This window comes from Tenrec ecaudatus, chromosome 11 (assembly GCF_050624435.1).
Source record: "Tenrec ecaudatus isolate mTenEca1 chromosome 11, mTenEca1.hap1, whole genome shotgun sequence".
Classification (NCBI taxonomy): domain Eukaryota; kingdom Metazoa; phylum Chordata; class Mammalia; order Afrosoricida; family Tenrecidae; genus Tenrec; species Tenrec ecaudatus.
This window is the reverse complement of record NC_134540.1, coordinates 99,892,950-99,908,587: the sequence shown is the minus strand read 5'-3', so window position 1 is coordinate 99,908,587 and position 15,638 is coordinate 99,892,950. Positions and strand designations below refer to the sequence as shown.

At 39.1% G+C, this 15,638-nt stretch overlaps 1 non-coding gene across 1 annotated transcript; it reads left to right on the top strand.

Annotated features, from left to right (window-relative positions):
- Positions 1-2,043: 2,043 nt before the first annotated feature.
- LOC142461980 (small nucleolar RNA SNORA70) lies at positions 2,044-2,173 on the top strand. Its single transcript, XR_012787136.1, has one exon. It is a non-coding gene; the product is annotated as a small nucleolar RNA SNORA70 (small nucleolar RNA).
- The last annotated feature ends 13,465 nt before the right edge of the window (positions 2,174-15,638 follow it).

The window sequence follows — 15,638 nt, the reverse complement described above, 5'->3', positions numbered from 1 at the left end:
AACAGCAGTCAAGCATTTGTGGACGACCAGGGGCCAGGGCCAGGGGTGGACAAAGGGAGAGGGGAAGGGTGGTAGTGGGACTAAAACTACACATATGTGGAGGTTGCATAGGATCTTGCTGTTGATTTCTTTTTCTGAGATGGCCTATGTGCACATGCATAGTATGTTTCTTTAAAAACAAGCACAAATCCCTTCAGATTCTTTATCCCTCAAACCCAAATAGTAGTGTGGGTTGCTTAAAAAACAAAAAGGCGGAGAAATCAAGTTGAAATAAACTTGGGATCTTTAGGGACAAACATGTTCATCAAACAAGCAAATAGAATAAGGACAAGTTGAGTCGATATTCTTTATGAACACCACAATTCAAATGCATCTTTTCTGTTCTTCCTTACAGGTTCTAGCTTTGCATGCCTCGTTGAGAATATTGGGTGTTGGCTAGGTGCACCTTAATTCTAAAGGCAACATCATAGCTTGTTAAGTCTTTAACAAGGTATTTACCCAATGCAACACATAACCTGATTTCTTGATTGTTTCCATGGTCAAAGACTGTGAAATCCTTGATAATTTTAACCTTTCTTCCATTTGTCTAGTTGTTAGGATTCTTATTTTAATTTTATTATTATAATTATTTAAAGATCATTTTATTGGGGGCTCTTACAGCTCTTATAACAATCTATATATCAATTGTATCAAACATATTTGTACATGTTGCCATCATTATTTTCTCAACATTTACTCTCTATTTGAGCCCTTTGTATCTGCTCCTCTTTTTCCCTCCTTCCCTCACCCTCATAATCCCTTGATAAATTATTAATTATTATTTTCATATCTTATTCAGACCACAGTCTCCCTTCCCCCATGACTTCTGTTGTTCAACCCCTGGGGGTGGGGGTAGTTATGTGTTAATCTTTGCAATCAGTTCCCCTTCGCCCCCCTCCTTTTTCCCTTCCCTCTACCCTCCTAGTATCACTATTCCCATTCCTGTTACTGGATTCCCTATGTCTTGAGCTCTTACCTCTTATCTGTACCTGTGCACATGTTCCGGTCTAGCCCTCAGTGAAAGGCAGGACTAGGGTGAAGATAGTGGGGGCTGAGGAAGCCTCAAGGAATCAGAGGAATATTGTGGTGTGTTTCATCAGTGCTATACTGAATCCTGGTTGACTTATCCCTTCCTTGTGACCCTTCAGTGAGGGAAATTCCATTTTCTACAGATGGGCTTTGGGTTTCTGCTCTGACCCTCCTCATTATCAATATGTGTATTTTTTTCTTTGTTTGCTTGTTTTGGGTCCTCTGATACCTGTTACTCAAACCCGTTGACACCTCACGATCACACAGGCTGGTTTGCATCTTCCATTTGGGCTTTTTACTTCTCTGCTGGATGTCTGCTTGTTTAACATCAAGCCTTTAAGACTCCAGCTTCTATATCTTTTGATAGCCAGAGACCATCAGCTTTCTTCACCACATTTGTTTATGCACCCACTTTCTCTTCAACAATCATGTCAGGAGGGTGAGCATCACAGAAAGCCAGGTTGTTAGAACAAAGTGTTCATGCATTGAGGGAAGGCATGAGCAGAGAGGCCTGAAGTCTGTCCATTACTTCAGTGTATTTCCATGTAAATATATGTACATAGGCCAATACCTCCGTTTTTATGAATTAGTGTGTTTACATATGTACATACTTTTGTTTATACCACTCTCTATAGCTTTGCTTCCTAGATCTTTCATCTGTTTCCTTTTACCTTCCTCCTTTCCCACCATCACGTTCACCGTTCTTTTGTGTTTTAGTACTTCCTCTCAGCTAGATTGCTGTTGCCCTAACACCCCCAGAATCCCTACATCCTTTTAACTGTTGCTCTTAATTCCCTAGTTGTTCCCCTGTTGGTGTTATTTGCTCACCGCTCCCTTCCCCCATATCCTCCTCCCTCCAAGTCCCTCCAGAACCATCAGCCCATCTATTTCTCCTCTAGCTTGCTTCCCATACCTATCTTACATAGGTAGACAACACCAACAATAATAGAGACAAAACTAAAAGAAAACAAAAGATCGAAGTAAAAGAGAAAACCCTCCCCCCTGTGGGGGCTGGTGTGCCACAGCTGTAAACAGCAAGCCTCCTCAGTAGTGTATGCTGCCTGTTGGTATGTATAGGCTACCCTAAGGAACCTTGGAGACAACCCATGGCTGCTTTTAGATACCTCTGGTCTGGCTAATTTCTGCTCTCCCTAAACTAGGCTCCAAACTGGGACAGGAGGTGCTTTTGGGAACCTCAAGGCACAGTGGCTAGAGTCCACATTGGCCAGATCATCCTGTCTATCTAGACCAAGCTTCAAAACAAAGAGCATGTGATTGAGGCCTTAAGCAGGGCCAAGTTCAAGTTCTGTGAGCACCAGAAGATCCACATCACCAAGAGTTGGAGCTTCACCACGTTTAATGCCGATGAATTTGAGGCCATAATGGCTGACAGGCACCTCGTCCTGAATGGCTGTGGAGTCAAATGCATCCCAACCGTGACGCCTTAGACAAGTGGTGGGCCCTGCCCACCAAGGCTTTGATAGCTCTATGCGCTGCCTCATTTGTACCCACCAAATAAAAGTTGAAATTCCTAATTTAAAAAAGAACGAGCGAATAAAGAAAAATAATAATATATAGGGAGGGAAAAAAAGCATACACAATTCCAAGTCTGTCTACTGACCTTTATGACTATCTCCTCACTGGTCCTGGGGGAATTCCAGGAACTGCCTCTCCTAGCCTGACATCTATTTTGTGGCTCCTCAGGGTTTTATGGCTTGGCTTTGCTCCCGTTGATGATCTGTTGTGTTCCCTTCTTGGTTCACTCCACTGTGGGGTGTTCAGACCATACTTCCTCCCAGCTGTGGGTCCCCAGTGTGATCCTCTGTACCAATATACACCAGAGAGGGCTCATCATGTCTTGAACTGTTGTCAGCCTTACAGTCCTCTCTGTGCCTTACAGCTCTGTGCAGGGACATTGTCCACCAGGCTTGGCATGTCAATATTAGGTCTAGACGCTCACTTTCTTTTTCCTCTTGGTTTGCTTCAGTGTGGGCATGGCACGCCAGCCCCATTCCCCAGCCTATAGGTTTACTGTTGTCTTCTCTAGCACATAATTCTAGGGAGGGGGTCATTTTGGCTCTGATTAGAGTTCTCTTTGTAGCCATTCTTATTTTATTAATGTTGAGGTGTGTAATCCACGTTGAAGCCTACATTCTTTTATCTTCATTAATACGTCCTCTTGTTAATTGTTAAAGCCTTCTTTGTTAAAGCCTTCTTTCAGTACCGATGCCATATTCTTTGTAATATACTCCAAGTTCTCTGCATACAGTTTGAATAAGGATGGTGAAAAGATATGGCCCTGATGCACACCTTTCTTAATTTTAAACCATGCCTCGGTATTGCCCGGTTCGTTTCACACAACTGCCTGTTAACCTATGTACAACTCATATCAGCACAATGAAGTGTTCTGGAACCCCCAATCTTCTCCAGGCTATCCATAGTGTGTTATGATCCTCAGTCAAATGCCTTGGTGTAGTTAATGAAACGTAAGCAAGCATGTTTGTGGCATTCTCTGCTTTCAGTGAAGATCTATTTGAAATCCCTCGTTCTGTGTTCTTTTCTGCATCCAGGCTGAACCTCTGGCGGCTCCTTGTCAATGTTTTGCTGCCAGCCTTGTTGAATGATCTTCGGTGTATTTTATTGATTATATTGCTCTATCATCTGTACCTTCCATTGGGTCACCTTTCTTTGCAATGGGTACACATATGGAGCTCTTCCATCAATGGGCCAAGAAGCTGTCTTCCGAATTTGAGTGCTTCCTCAGCACACTGAAACGCTTCCATTGGATCCGTCCACTCCTGGAGCCTTGCTCTTGGCTAATGCAATCAGTGCAGTTTGAACTTCTTCCTTCAGCACCATTGGTTCTTACTCATATGCTGCCTCCTGAAATGGTGGCATATCCATTTAAAGAGTGGAATTCTTTTTACTTTCCTCTTGTCCCATTATCATGTTCAGCCTTCATTTGGGTTTCAGGAATTCCTCTCAGTTACATTGGCCTTAAACCAGCCCTGTCAGACCTCCTACACCCTCCTCGCCATTGAGTTTTGGTCACTTATTTCCTTGTCCCTGTGTTTGTGAGTGGTGTCCATCTATCAAAATATATAGTGTCTGGGGTCTTAAATGATTGAAGATAAACAAGCAACCATCTAGCTGAGAAACAACAAAGCTCACATAGAAGAAGCATACCAGCCTGTGTGATCATGAGGTGTCAGTGAGATCAGGTATCAGACATCAACACCAGAACAAAAATTAATAATGAAAATGGGTGGTGGGGGGGGGTGATGCGGAGTGTGGAGTGGAGATCCAAAGCGAATCTGTAAGCAATTGGACATCCCCTTACAGAAGGCTTGTGGGGAGAAGACAGGCCAGTAAGGATACAGCGTAGCACCGATGAAACATAATGCTTTCCTCTGATTTTTTAATGCTTCCTCCCCCACTATCATGATCCTAATTCTACCTTACAAATCTGGCTAGACCAGAGCATGTACATGGGTACAGATAAGAATTGGAAACACAGGGAATATAGGACAGACAAACACCTTAAGACCTATATTGAAAGTAGCCATAACAGGAGGGGAAGGGGAAGGGGAAGGTGGGAGGAGTAAGGGGGAATCACAATGACTTAACTATAAGCCCCTCCCAGTGGGATGGAAAGCAGACAAGAGGGTCGGGGGAGACATCAGACAGTGCAAGATATGAAAATAATAATAATAATTTGTAAATTATCAAGAGTCCATGAGGGAGGGAGGGAGGGAGGAAGGGAGGGAGAAATGAGGAGCTGATACGAAGGGCTCAAGTAAAAAGAAAATGCTTTTAAAATGATTATGGCAACATATGTACAAATGTGCTTAAAACAATGGTTGTATGTATGGATTGTGATAAGAGTTGTATGAACCCCTGAGCAAAATGATTTTTTTAAAACATGGAATTCTAGGTAACTCGGATTTTAACTGGTGAGAGAAAACACTGCCTGTTGTTGAAAACAAGATTATTAACTAAAAAGTCTCCTTTCAAGGGGACTTGCTTTTCTTTTACAAATTTTAATCCTCAAATCTTTAAGAGTACTTACTGTTTTCTATTCAAAATCACTAGTATTTAAGGCTTATTTTCTTTCTGCTTTGAGAAATATATATATCCCAAGCTAAGCCTTACTGTAATCTAATTAGTTCTGGTGTCTAAAGGCCCTATATGATGGGATGGAAGAGTTCCACAGGCTTTCCACAGCAGTACATTTTGACTGAAGCAGCCTCCCTTACCTTTCTCACAGGGAGCAGCTGATAGATTTGAACCACCTGCCTTTTGGATAGGGGCGGAGTGCTTTAGCTACTGTGTGACCAAGGTTTCTATGTTTAAAATATGGATTCTTTAACAAAACTATTCTAACAAATATGTGTTCCTTTCCCTATACAGTACAGCATCGTGCCTACAGATGTTCAATAAATATTTTCTGACACAGCAAATGCATGAAATTTCTATAAGAAAGTATTTAAAAAGAAAGAATAACATATTTAAATTATAGTATTCAAGTACAGTTCACCTTCTCCTAAATTGTAAAGATCTCAAATCCTGTTGCAGCGGAGACAATCAAGCATGTCCGAGGGAGATTGCTTACCTCTAACTGGAACTTCTGTGACACACAGAAGCTCACCCCTTAAATCGGGGGGGTTAGACTGTGGTTCAAACAACCCACGCCTAAAAACAGTGGAAGGGGGCAAAGAAACACCATCTATAAGGATAATATTGTAAATGTCTGACATTGTCTTAGACTAAAAAATGGGAAATGATTGTCTTTTCTTCAACTGATTATTGAAGCAGAACTAACTTCCCAGGCACTATGCACTGACAGCGTTCACTCAGCATTAAGTGTTCCTTTGGGTATCTGAATCTCATGTTATTTGAATTGTGCTTTTTATTTGCTTCTTCTGAACCTCACTAATTACTTCCTAATAGAATGGTAACAAAATTTTAAAGATGCATCTAATTGTTAAGCCTGTCACACTAACTGAAATTTCTCTCTACTGATTTTAGTTCATGCTATCATAAACCAAATGTTGCTTTAAAGGCTATGAAGTAAATAATTTTCAAAGTCCTACGCAATTCTGAATCTGGTGTCAAAGTGATGGAAAATAACTTGAATCTGAGGTCATGTAGATAGACCTGAATGGATGTGAACTATTTAAAAGCTTGTTAGGCCTGCTCACAAAAAATGTGGTAAGTATAAACTTTATACATAAATTTATGTGCAAAAGTTGATAAAACCAAGTATATGAACTCAATATCATAGAGAAATAAGTACAACACATATTAAATTTGTGGGATCAAATAGATATAATCAAGTTGATTAATTTTCCCTTTAGTTTTCCATAGGAAAAACTGGAGAAAAGTATGACATTGAACCCCAGTAGAAATGTGTAGGTTTAAATGAATCAGCAGATTAATACAAAGTAATAAAACAAAAACAATCTATGAAAATGCCAACTGCGCTTAAAAGTGAACAGGGACCTTAAAGGTGAAGTCTAGAATATAACTTTTGGATGTGATTATACCTATAAAAGAAAACGCAGTTATCTGCAATATTTTTAAAGGTCAAAGATATAGTCAGAAATAGGTCAGTAAGAACAAGAGTGGAAAGGTGCCGTGCAGGCTCTTGAAAGGTGACTTCGCACTTTGCATGCCCTCTCGGTCCTGTCTGATGATGGCTAAGGAGCCCAGCTGCCGAGACTGTGAGCAGGTCAGGAATGTGCCCACCGCAGATGTCATAAGCATTTAGAGTGATGCATCGTGCACACCGGCAGCAACATGGAAGCCTGTGAGAGTACTTCCAGGAAAATATTTCTAGTCCCCTAAAGTCCAAGTGCTTCTAATATTAAATTATATTGCTGAGAACGGGGACTCCCCTGGAATAAATCTGAAAAGTCAAACGAAAATTTTCGAATGTGATTTTTCATCCTTAGTTAAAAAACATTCTAATCAGAAAATTCACGAACTCTAGCATGTTCTGAAAGTATGAGAAACTAGCAAAGCAGATTAAAATGTCCACTTACTGCACCTCTAAATATGCTCTATAGATCATTATAAGCTTACGCTTTAAATACACTTTATGGGATAGCTACTGCTAAACCACAGAGTAGTTCATTTAATTGTGTAGGTTTGTTAGCTTTTAAGAGCAAGAGGCTGGGTGCACACTCAGGTTAGCAATCCTTGCCATTCAGTCCTTCTGACACTCTGGTACTAAACCTCATTTCAATATTGGAGTCTTTATTTCATTTATACTTTCAAGGCATAGTCATGTTGTAGCATGTATCAGACTATCATTTCTTTTTATGGATAATCCTTCATAGCACGTATAGACTAAGATTAGAAGCTCATTCACTTGTTGATTAGCATTGAGGCTACTTCTATGATTGGTCAGTTTCCATAATGCTGCCGAGGGAATTGGTATACACTCAAGTATTTGGATCAGTTCCTGCTTGCATTACTCTAAGGTTAGGAGGGGGCTGGGGGGGAAGCCCCTGGTATTCAAAACATGGTGTTGCCATGAGCTTCATTCATATCTCCTTTTCCCATTCTGTGACAATTTTCCCCTATTATTCCCTTCTCTGTTATAAATACTGTACTGAGATTATTTACCTGGGCCAAACTTTTTGAGCCATGAGCAGCTTTTACTCTCCAGGACTTCTTCCAAGAAATCTAGTAGATTCTACCCATTCCTCACTTTTTTTTTTAAACTTTGAGGTGTACAGCAGTCTCAATACCTACCACATCCATACATCTAGAAAAAAAGGGAGAGAAAAGCTTTTGGAACAAAGTTTTCAATTTTTTATGTGTTTCTATTTGTACCTGAAAATATTTTATTTTTCAATGGTTTTATTGGCATATGGTTTACATATCACACAGTTCAATAGTTCGGTCACATCGAGAAGAGTTGTGAGATCATCACCACAAATAGTTTTAGAACATTTTCTTCATTCTTGTGCTCAAAGTTATTAGCTCCCCATTCCCCCACCCTCTCCTGTTATGCCAAGTAACTATCTATCCGTATCTATAGACTAACCTATCCTAGATTCCGTCTACCAAAAAATCATTTTTAAGAAAACTAACAACAATAACAAAGTTAAACATAAAAACCTCAATAGAGAAGAAAGCCAAAACTATTAAAAACTAGAACAAATTTAACGTGGATTAAAAAGGAGATCAAATGGTAAAATGGTAAATTTTAACCTCACTGAATCACAATAATTCATTATGCTGGGTGAAGTTAGTCAGTCACAAAAGAATAAATATTGTATGAATCCATTATTATAAGATCAACCTCAAGGTGAAGGCATGCCCCTGCTTCCAAGGCATGCTTTTCTAATCCAGTCCCCTAAGCAATGAGGTAAACAGCTTACTAGCATCATGCAACGTAAATCACCTCTCTATATGTACATTTTAAAGACCACTTTGGCAGCAGATGTAACCTCACATAGGGTCTCTTTATCAAGATGTGGGGAGTGGGAGTAGATCATATAGTTGTTGCCTTACAAAATTGTGCTAAAGTCACACCAATGTAACAGATACTTTTACTAGTGTGATAGCTAAATCTCATAGGAAATTCCAATCAAAAGGATTGAGGAGAGCATGCATGTTTGTGAGGAGGCAATTACATTTCTTTTGAGAAGAAAACAGGGAGGAGCAAACTTTCATTGGGGACTGGGGAAAACAAAAGTTTAGATTTCATGGGACTGAAGATTAGAGAGGAGAGGCAGGGCATTCAGTCAATGGGCCAAGATATGTATGTCAGGTTCATTTGATATGTGTATGCCTCATGCAAATTTGAGGGTCTCAAGTTGTATCCGTTTATAACGGTTGAAAAAAATCTGTGTTTCCAGAGTATTTTAGTGAATGACAAAGAATTTAATTGAAAAAAAGAAAGTATCCAAAGGGAACTCGTGAAGGGGTTATTCATGGCCTCCATGCCACTCCCTCTCCTGAGGAAGAAGAGTGTTTGAACCTGGGCATGGTTTAGAATTATCAGTATATGATTATTTTAGTGAGTAGATTATATTATTAATTATTTTATAAATCATGCACTCATTTTCTGCCTGCCCTCAGGTGGGAACACACTCCCACCCCTTTTTGATAAATCATTAGTAAATACCAAATTTGATAGGCCAGTAGAGAATACCAAATATATATGGATACTTTTCTGCAAGGACAGATTCATCTTAGCCTATAGTGTCTCTTTTTAAACATTTGTGGTGCATCCTTGTGCTTTCATCCCTGGGCGTTTTCCATGATAGTCAGAGTCCTCATACAAACAGGCACAAGAACCTGTAATCTTCTGTTGCAGGCCACCAGATGGCCCTGAGAGACTCTCCAAACTTTCTTGGGAGGGCATGGAAATATGGGCCCAATGTTCACAGAAGAGAACCTGAAAATGCATCCTTGCTGGGGCTTTTACCCTTTGCTACCTCATTCTAATTCCTCAATCCTATTTCTTTTCTAAGGCAATTACCTTCCAATGTTTTAATTACAGGAAAGTGTAAATATAAAGAAGTCCATCTCCTGTGAACTAGAAAAAAGCAGAGGTCATTGTTAGTGGAAGTGTGTACACAAAGGGAATTGGAAAAATCAAATGATCAGAAAGAGAATAAAGACCATATTATGTAAAATAATCAATGCCTTCACAGAGTCAAAGAACCACAATATCAAGTCCAGGGTAATTATCAATAGAAAACTCTTAAACATGCAATTGCTGTTAAGCCATGTGCTGTAAAAGGAACATTCCATTAGAATATGTGAATTCTAAGAAGCGATGTCCATCTTTACTTAATGTCCCTACAGGAGTATGATCTCTTTCCCCAGAAGCTTTTTTCCTCCATATTTCATTCATTTTAAAATACTATCCTCTCAAGACTTCTGCTTTCTGCATGTCTCTCTCAAAATTATATTTGATGTTTCTGTCTATTTCTACTCATAAAACGACATTCCAATTTCTCTTATTGGTCACATTCATATCAAGAACTAGGCACCGACCCCCCAATCTCATAAAAATTGTGGCTAGCAAAGAAATATAAGAGAGTAGAGGAAAGAGAGAGAGGATAAAAAGTGACAAATATACATCACACAGTGGAATACTAATGCATGTGTTTTATGGGAGGCTTCAAATACATAAATTTATGTTCAGAGAAAGAATTGTAAAACTAAATTATTATAACAAGGGTTTGTACTTTAGAGTCTATCTATAAAGTATTTGGGGTAATTAAGTCACTAAAGTTTGATATGCTTGTAAAAATACAGTGTATAAAGATATTTAACAATCACTCATAGTTTCAGAACCAAAGACAGACAAAGCATCTGCTACATATTTATGCACAAGTTAGAAGTACTGTTAGCTATAGACTTAGACCTCTGAAAAAGAAGTAAGGAATTGAGCAGGGAAGTTAATAAAGGAGGTGTTCAAGGGTGTGGAATAAATGAATCACAGAGTGCTTACTAACAGTTCTTGCTATGTAACCTTGGCTAAGCTTTCCTCTGTTTATCTCCTCCTTTAGGAATTTCTTTATTATCTTACTATTACTATCATCACAAAGCCAGACTTGGCTTTTGTAAAGCATCAAGCTCAAACTACTTCATTTGCTTCCGCAGACTTTCTTCTACTATGTAGAGAAGATTAAGGTCTTCTGTATTTAAACTGGCCCAGGATGCATGAAGAACATTATAGTGAAATTTTAATTTTTATTTCAGCAGATTTAAGACGCTTCCACATCCTGCAGTCTTTAAAAGAACTAAATGAGATCTGTTTTGTAATAGTAATGACCATATGTAAGTTTATATTAGGTTTTTTTGTATTGCTAAATATGTATTTAATGCCAGTTATGTTTCAAAGTCTTATTGGTGCTAACATGAATATGAGAGAAATAAAATTTCCTCTTTTATATAGACTTGATTTAAATATAGAGCAGATAGAAAACAGAGAAATGTAAATGAAAATATTTTAAAAAATAATCTGAGTTAATAACAAGTACTATGAAGACAGCAAACTACAGTTTGAATGATTGTGAAAAGGAGCAGCTAATTTTTAAAATGTACCCAAGAAAACAGTACCTGGGGAATAAGAATGAAAGATAATAAATACCTTGATGTCAGAGATTCAAGTAAATTCATACACATAGAGGTCACTCAGACATCCCTCTCAGACCACCACACCATAAAGCTAGAGATAAAGGTCAATCAAAAACACGGGAATCCGGGACAGATGAGCTCCTTGGAAACAGTGGTGAGAGTGGCGATATCAGGAAGGTGGAGGGAGGGTGAAGGAGAAAGGGGAAACAGATGACAAGGTCTACATGTGACCTCTTCCCTAGAGGATGGACAGCAGAGACCTGGGTGAGGAAGACGTCAGATGATATAAGTTATGATAAAATAAATAATTATCTATAAATTATCAAGGGTTTGGGGGGAGGGGAAGTGGGGAGGGAGAAGGTGAGAAGCTGATACCAGGGGCTTGGTGGAGAGTGGGCATTTTGAGAATGATGATGGCAACATATGTACAAATGGGCTGGACACAAATGATGTATGTACAGATTGTATAAAGAGTTGTATGAACACCTAATAAAATTAAAAAAACCACAATGGCAAACAATATATATATATTTGTGTGTGTGTGTGTATATATGACACTGGTTCTCAACCTGTGGCTCGCAACCCCTTTGGGGGTCAAACGACCCTTTTACAGAGGTTACCCTATTCATAACTGTAGCAAAATTAAAGTTATGAAGTAGCAATGAAAATATATTTATGGTTGGGGGGCTCACCACAACATGAGGAACTGTATTAAAGGGTTGCGGAATTAGGAAGGCTGAGAACCACTGATATAAGAGGATAGATATATACAGCATAAAGGAACATAACAGCAAATTAGTCCACACAGTAGTACAGAGGAATCAATTCAACTCACTTCCCTGGAATAGTTAATATACTGGAAGTCTTTAAATTCACAAGGGCTGCTTGGTCCAAGGTCAGGGAAGCAGACAGCTGAGTCTTCCCTAGAACAATGCAGGCAGTCCGCCCACAGGCAGCAAACAGCAGGGTGGGTCACCAACAGTCAGCAGCTAAGGAGCTTAGCGAAGCAGCCCGAATGAGATATCAAACTCAAGCACATTGCAAGATGATAGGATCCACCAGCCTCAAGCTCAAGCGGTGTATACAGCAGCAGCATGGTGAAGCAGGTTTCAAAGGAACCTCAAGCTCTAGCAACATGATCTATGATCTTCACAAATTGTGGCAGAGAAGTACCTAAAGTAGTCTCATGCTGGGATGATCACCAGAGAGCAAAAGAGAGAGGGGCGGGCCTTGCTGAGCCATTTATCTCTACCCTCCAAGCAAACTGCAACCTTATTAATCCCACATGTTCCTATTGGCCAGGTTGGCACAATAAATCTACCTACCACACTGTCTCAAATTAGAGATGAAAATAAGAAGTTTTTAGAAACAAGAATGAGAACATAATGTACCAAAACCCATGGGACACAGCAAAAGCAGTTATCAGAGGTTGTTTGATAGCGATTCATGTCCATATGAAAAAGTAAGAGAGACTTGTGGCTAATATGCTATCACAAAATCTTCGGCAACTAGAGCACAGTCAATAGAACAATCCCTCCAATAGGAAAAGAAAAGAAATAATAAAAATCAGAGAGAGATAAAGGAGTGGGAAAACAAGAGAACAATTCAAAAAACTGATGCAGCAAAAAGCTGGTCCTTTGAAAGGATTAACAGAATTGATAGACCCCTGGCAAATTAACCATGGATAGAAAAGAGCAAGAATCAATAGCCAGGATAAGGGATGAAACAGGGGAAATCACAATGGACCCTAATGAGATTAAAAGAAGAATTGCAAACTACTATGAAAATCTGTATTCCATTGAATTCAACAACCTGGATGACATAGAAAAATATTTAGGGGAAAAATTCTCTCCTTAGATTATCGCAGATAGAAGTCAAGAAACTCAATAGACACTTAACAATAGAAGAAATACCTATGGTTATCAATAAACTATCAACAAAAAAACTCACAGACCAGAAGCTTCACAGGAGAATTCTACCAAACATTCAGGGAAGAGCTGGTATAGATCCTATGCAATCTATTCCAGAGTATAGAAAAAGCCGGTAAATTCCTAAACCCATTCTATGAAGCTAGTATAACTCTAATACCCACACCGGGTAAGGATACCACAAGAAAAGAGAACTATAGACTGACATCTTCAATGAACATTTACAAATTCCTTAACAAAATTTTGGCCAATAGAATACAAAAGTATATAAAACAAATAATCTATCTTGATCAGGTGGGATTCATTCCAGGGATGCAGGAAAGTTTCAACATCTAAAAGTCCATAAACATCGTCCATCACATTGAAAGAAAAAGAATAAAATGCACATAATACCAGTAGACACAAAACAAGCATTTGACAACATCCAACTATCATTCTTGATTAAGACACTTAAGAAGATGGGCATGAAGGGAGGATTCCTCAAGTCAATACAAGATATCTCTGAAAAGGCAACAGTCAACCTCATAGTCAATGGAGAAAAGATGAAAACACCCCCACTGAAATAAATGACCAGAAAAGGATGTCCCTTGTCCCCACTTTTATTTAACATCATACTGGAGGTCCTAGCTAACAATGTAAAGCAACAAAAAGAAATCAGAGGTATTCGTCTGGAGGAAGAAGAAAACCCCAAAAGTTCCACAACACGATTGCTGGCAGCAACAGAGGGATATGGAAGAGTGGCTAGACACAAGATCAACAAACAGAAGTTTATTGGATTGCTATATACATTGGACAAGATCACAGAAAAGAAGATTAAGAAGGCAGCACCCTTCACAATAGCCACGCACAAATGGAAATACCTAAGGATATACCTAACATAAAAAAATGTACAAGGAAAATTACAGAACCCTAATACAAGAAATCAAATGTGACCTCCACAAATGGAAGAATATCCCATGCTTGAGGATCAGAAGACTCAATATAGTAAAGATGCCAATCCTACAGACAGCACTATATAAGTTTAATGCTATACTGATACAAATACCAATAACCTTCTTCAAAGAAATGGAAAACTGACTACCAATTTCATATGGAGTTCCATATGGAAAGAAGCCCAGAAATAGCAAAGAACTTCTCAAGAAGAAAGACAAAGTCAGAGGGCTTGCTTTACCTGACTTTAAAACATATTACACAGCAAAAGTGTTTAAAAGCAACAACAACATGGTTCTGGAGTAATGACAGATAATCAGACCAATGGAAAAGAACAGAAAACCCAGAAATAAAACCAAAATCATATATACAACTGATAAGGGCCCAAGAACATCAAATGAAAAGTAGATTCCCTCTTTAACAAGTGGTACTGGTAAAAAAAAATGGATATCGTCATGTAGAAAAATGATGCAAGATCCTTACCTCACCCCATTCAAATGAACAAACTCAAGGTAGACCACAGACCTTGAAGTAAAGCCCCTAGATATTAGGGCCATCAACGAAGGAATGAGGACAAACCTGAGAACCTTGGTGCTGGGAATACATAGGCTAACTGAAATAGGGAAGGACACACATACACAGAAGAAGCTGAAATTGACAAGTGGAATATACTTAGGATAAAACACCTGTGTATACACAAAGATTTCACCGAGGAGTAATAAGAGAACCCACAGAATGGGAGATCTTTAGCAATGACACATCAGACAATGGGTTTACTAGTATAATCTATAATACCTAACTAGTCTGCAACAAGAAAAAGCAGAGAACCCTCTGAGGAGTTTGGTGTGTTAGTCCAGGTTAAATAGAGAAACAGATTCATAGACACTCATATATGTGTAGGGAAAAAAACTATATCAATGAGTAATTGTATAATGAGAAAACATCCCAGCCCAGTCCAGATCAAGGCCATAAGTCCAATATTATCCCATATGTCTGATACCAATTGATAAATTCCTCTTTAGACCCACACAACACATGTAATGATTCCTAGTGCAGCAAGATCACAGGCCAGTAGGCGCAATATCTTGTGGACCCAGAAGTGATCCAAGCATCTCAACACTGGTGTTGGTCTCCAAGTGGCTCCTCCAGCTCCATGGCTCTGGCTCCATCCATGCAGCTCCATCTGGCTCATCAGTAGGAAGATGAAACGAGTGTGTGTCTGCCCCCCAGAGAGCTCTTTATATCCAAAACTGAGACCAGATTGACAGGCTAAATTCCACCCCTTAACTCTTAATCATCTCAAGTTGATACCAGATTATGTAAATACTGTACTGGAAAAACACCTGAACAGAAATTTCACCAGGAAGGGAACCTAAATGGGCAATAAATATATGTGAAAATATTCCCGATCATGAGTCATCAGAGAAATGCAAATTAAAACAACTATGAAATATCACATAACACCCTGGAGGATATCCCCATTACAAAAATGAGAAATCAACAAATGGTGGGGGGGATGTGGCATGTAAAGACCTCCCATCCACTGCTGGTGACCTTGTAGATACATAAAGCCACTGTGGAAAGCAATCTGGTGATTTTTAAGCA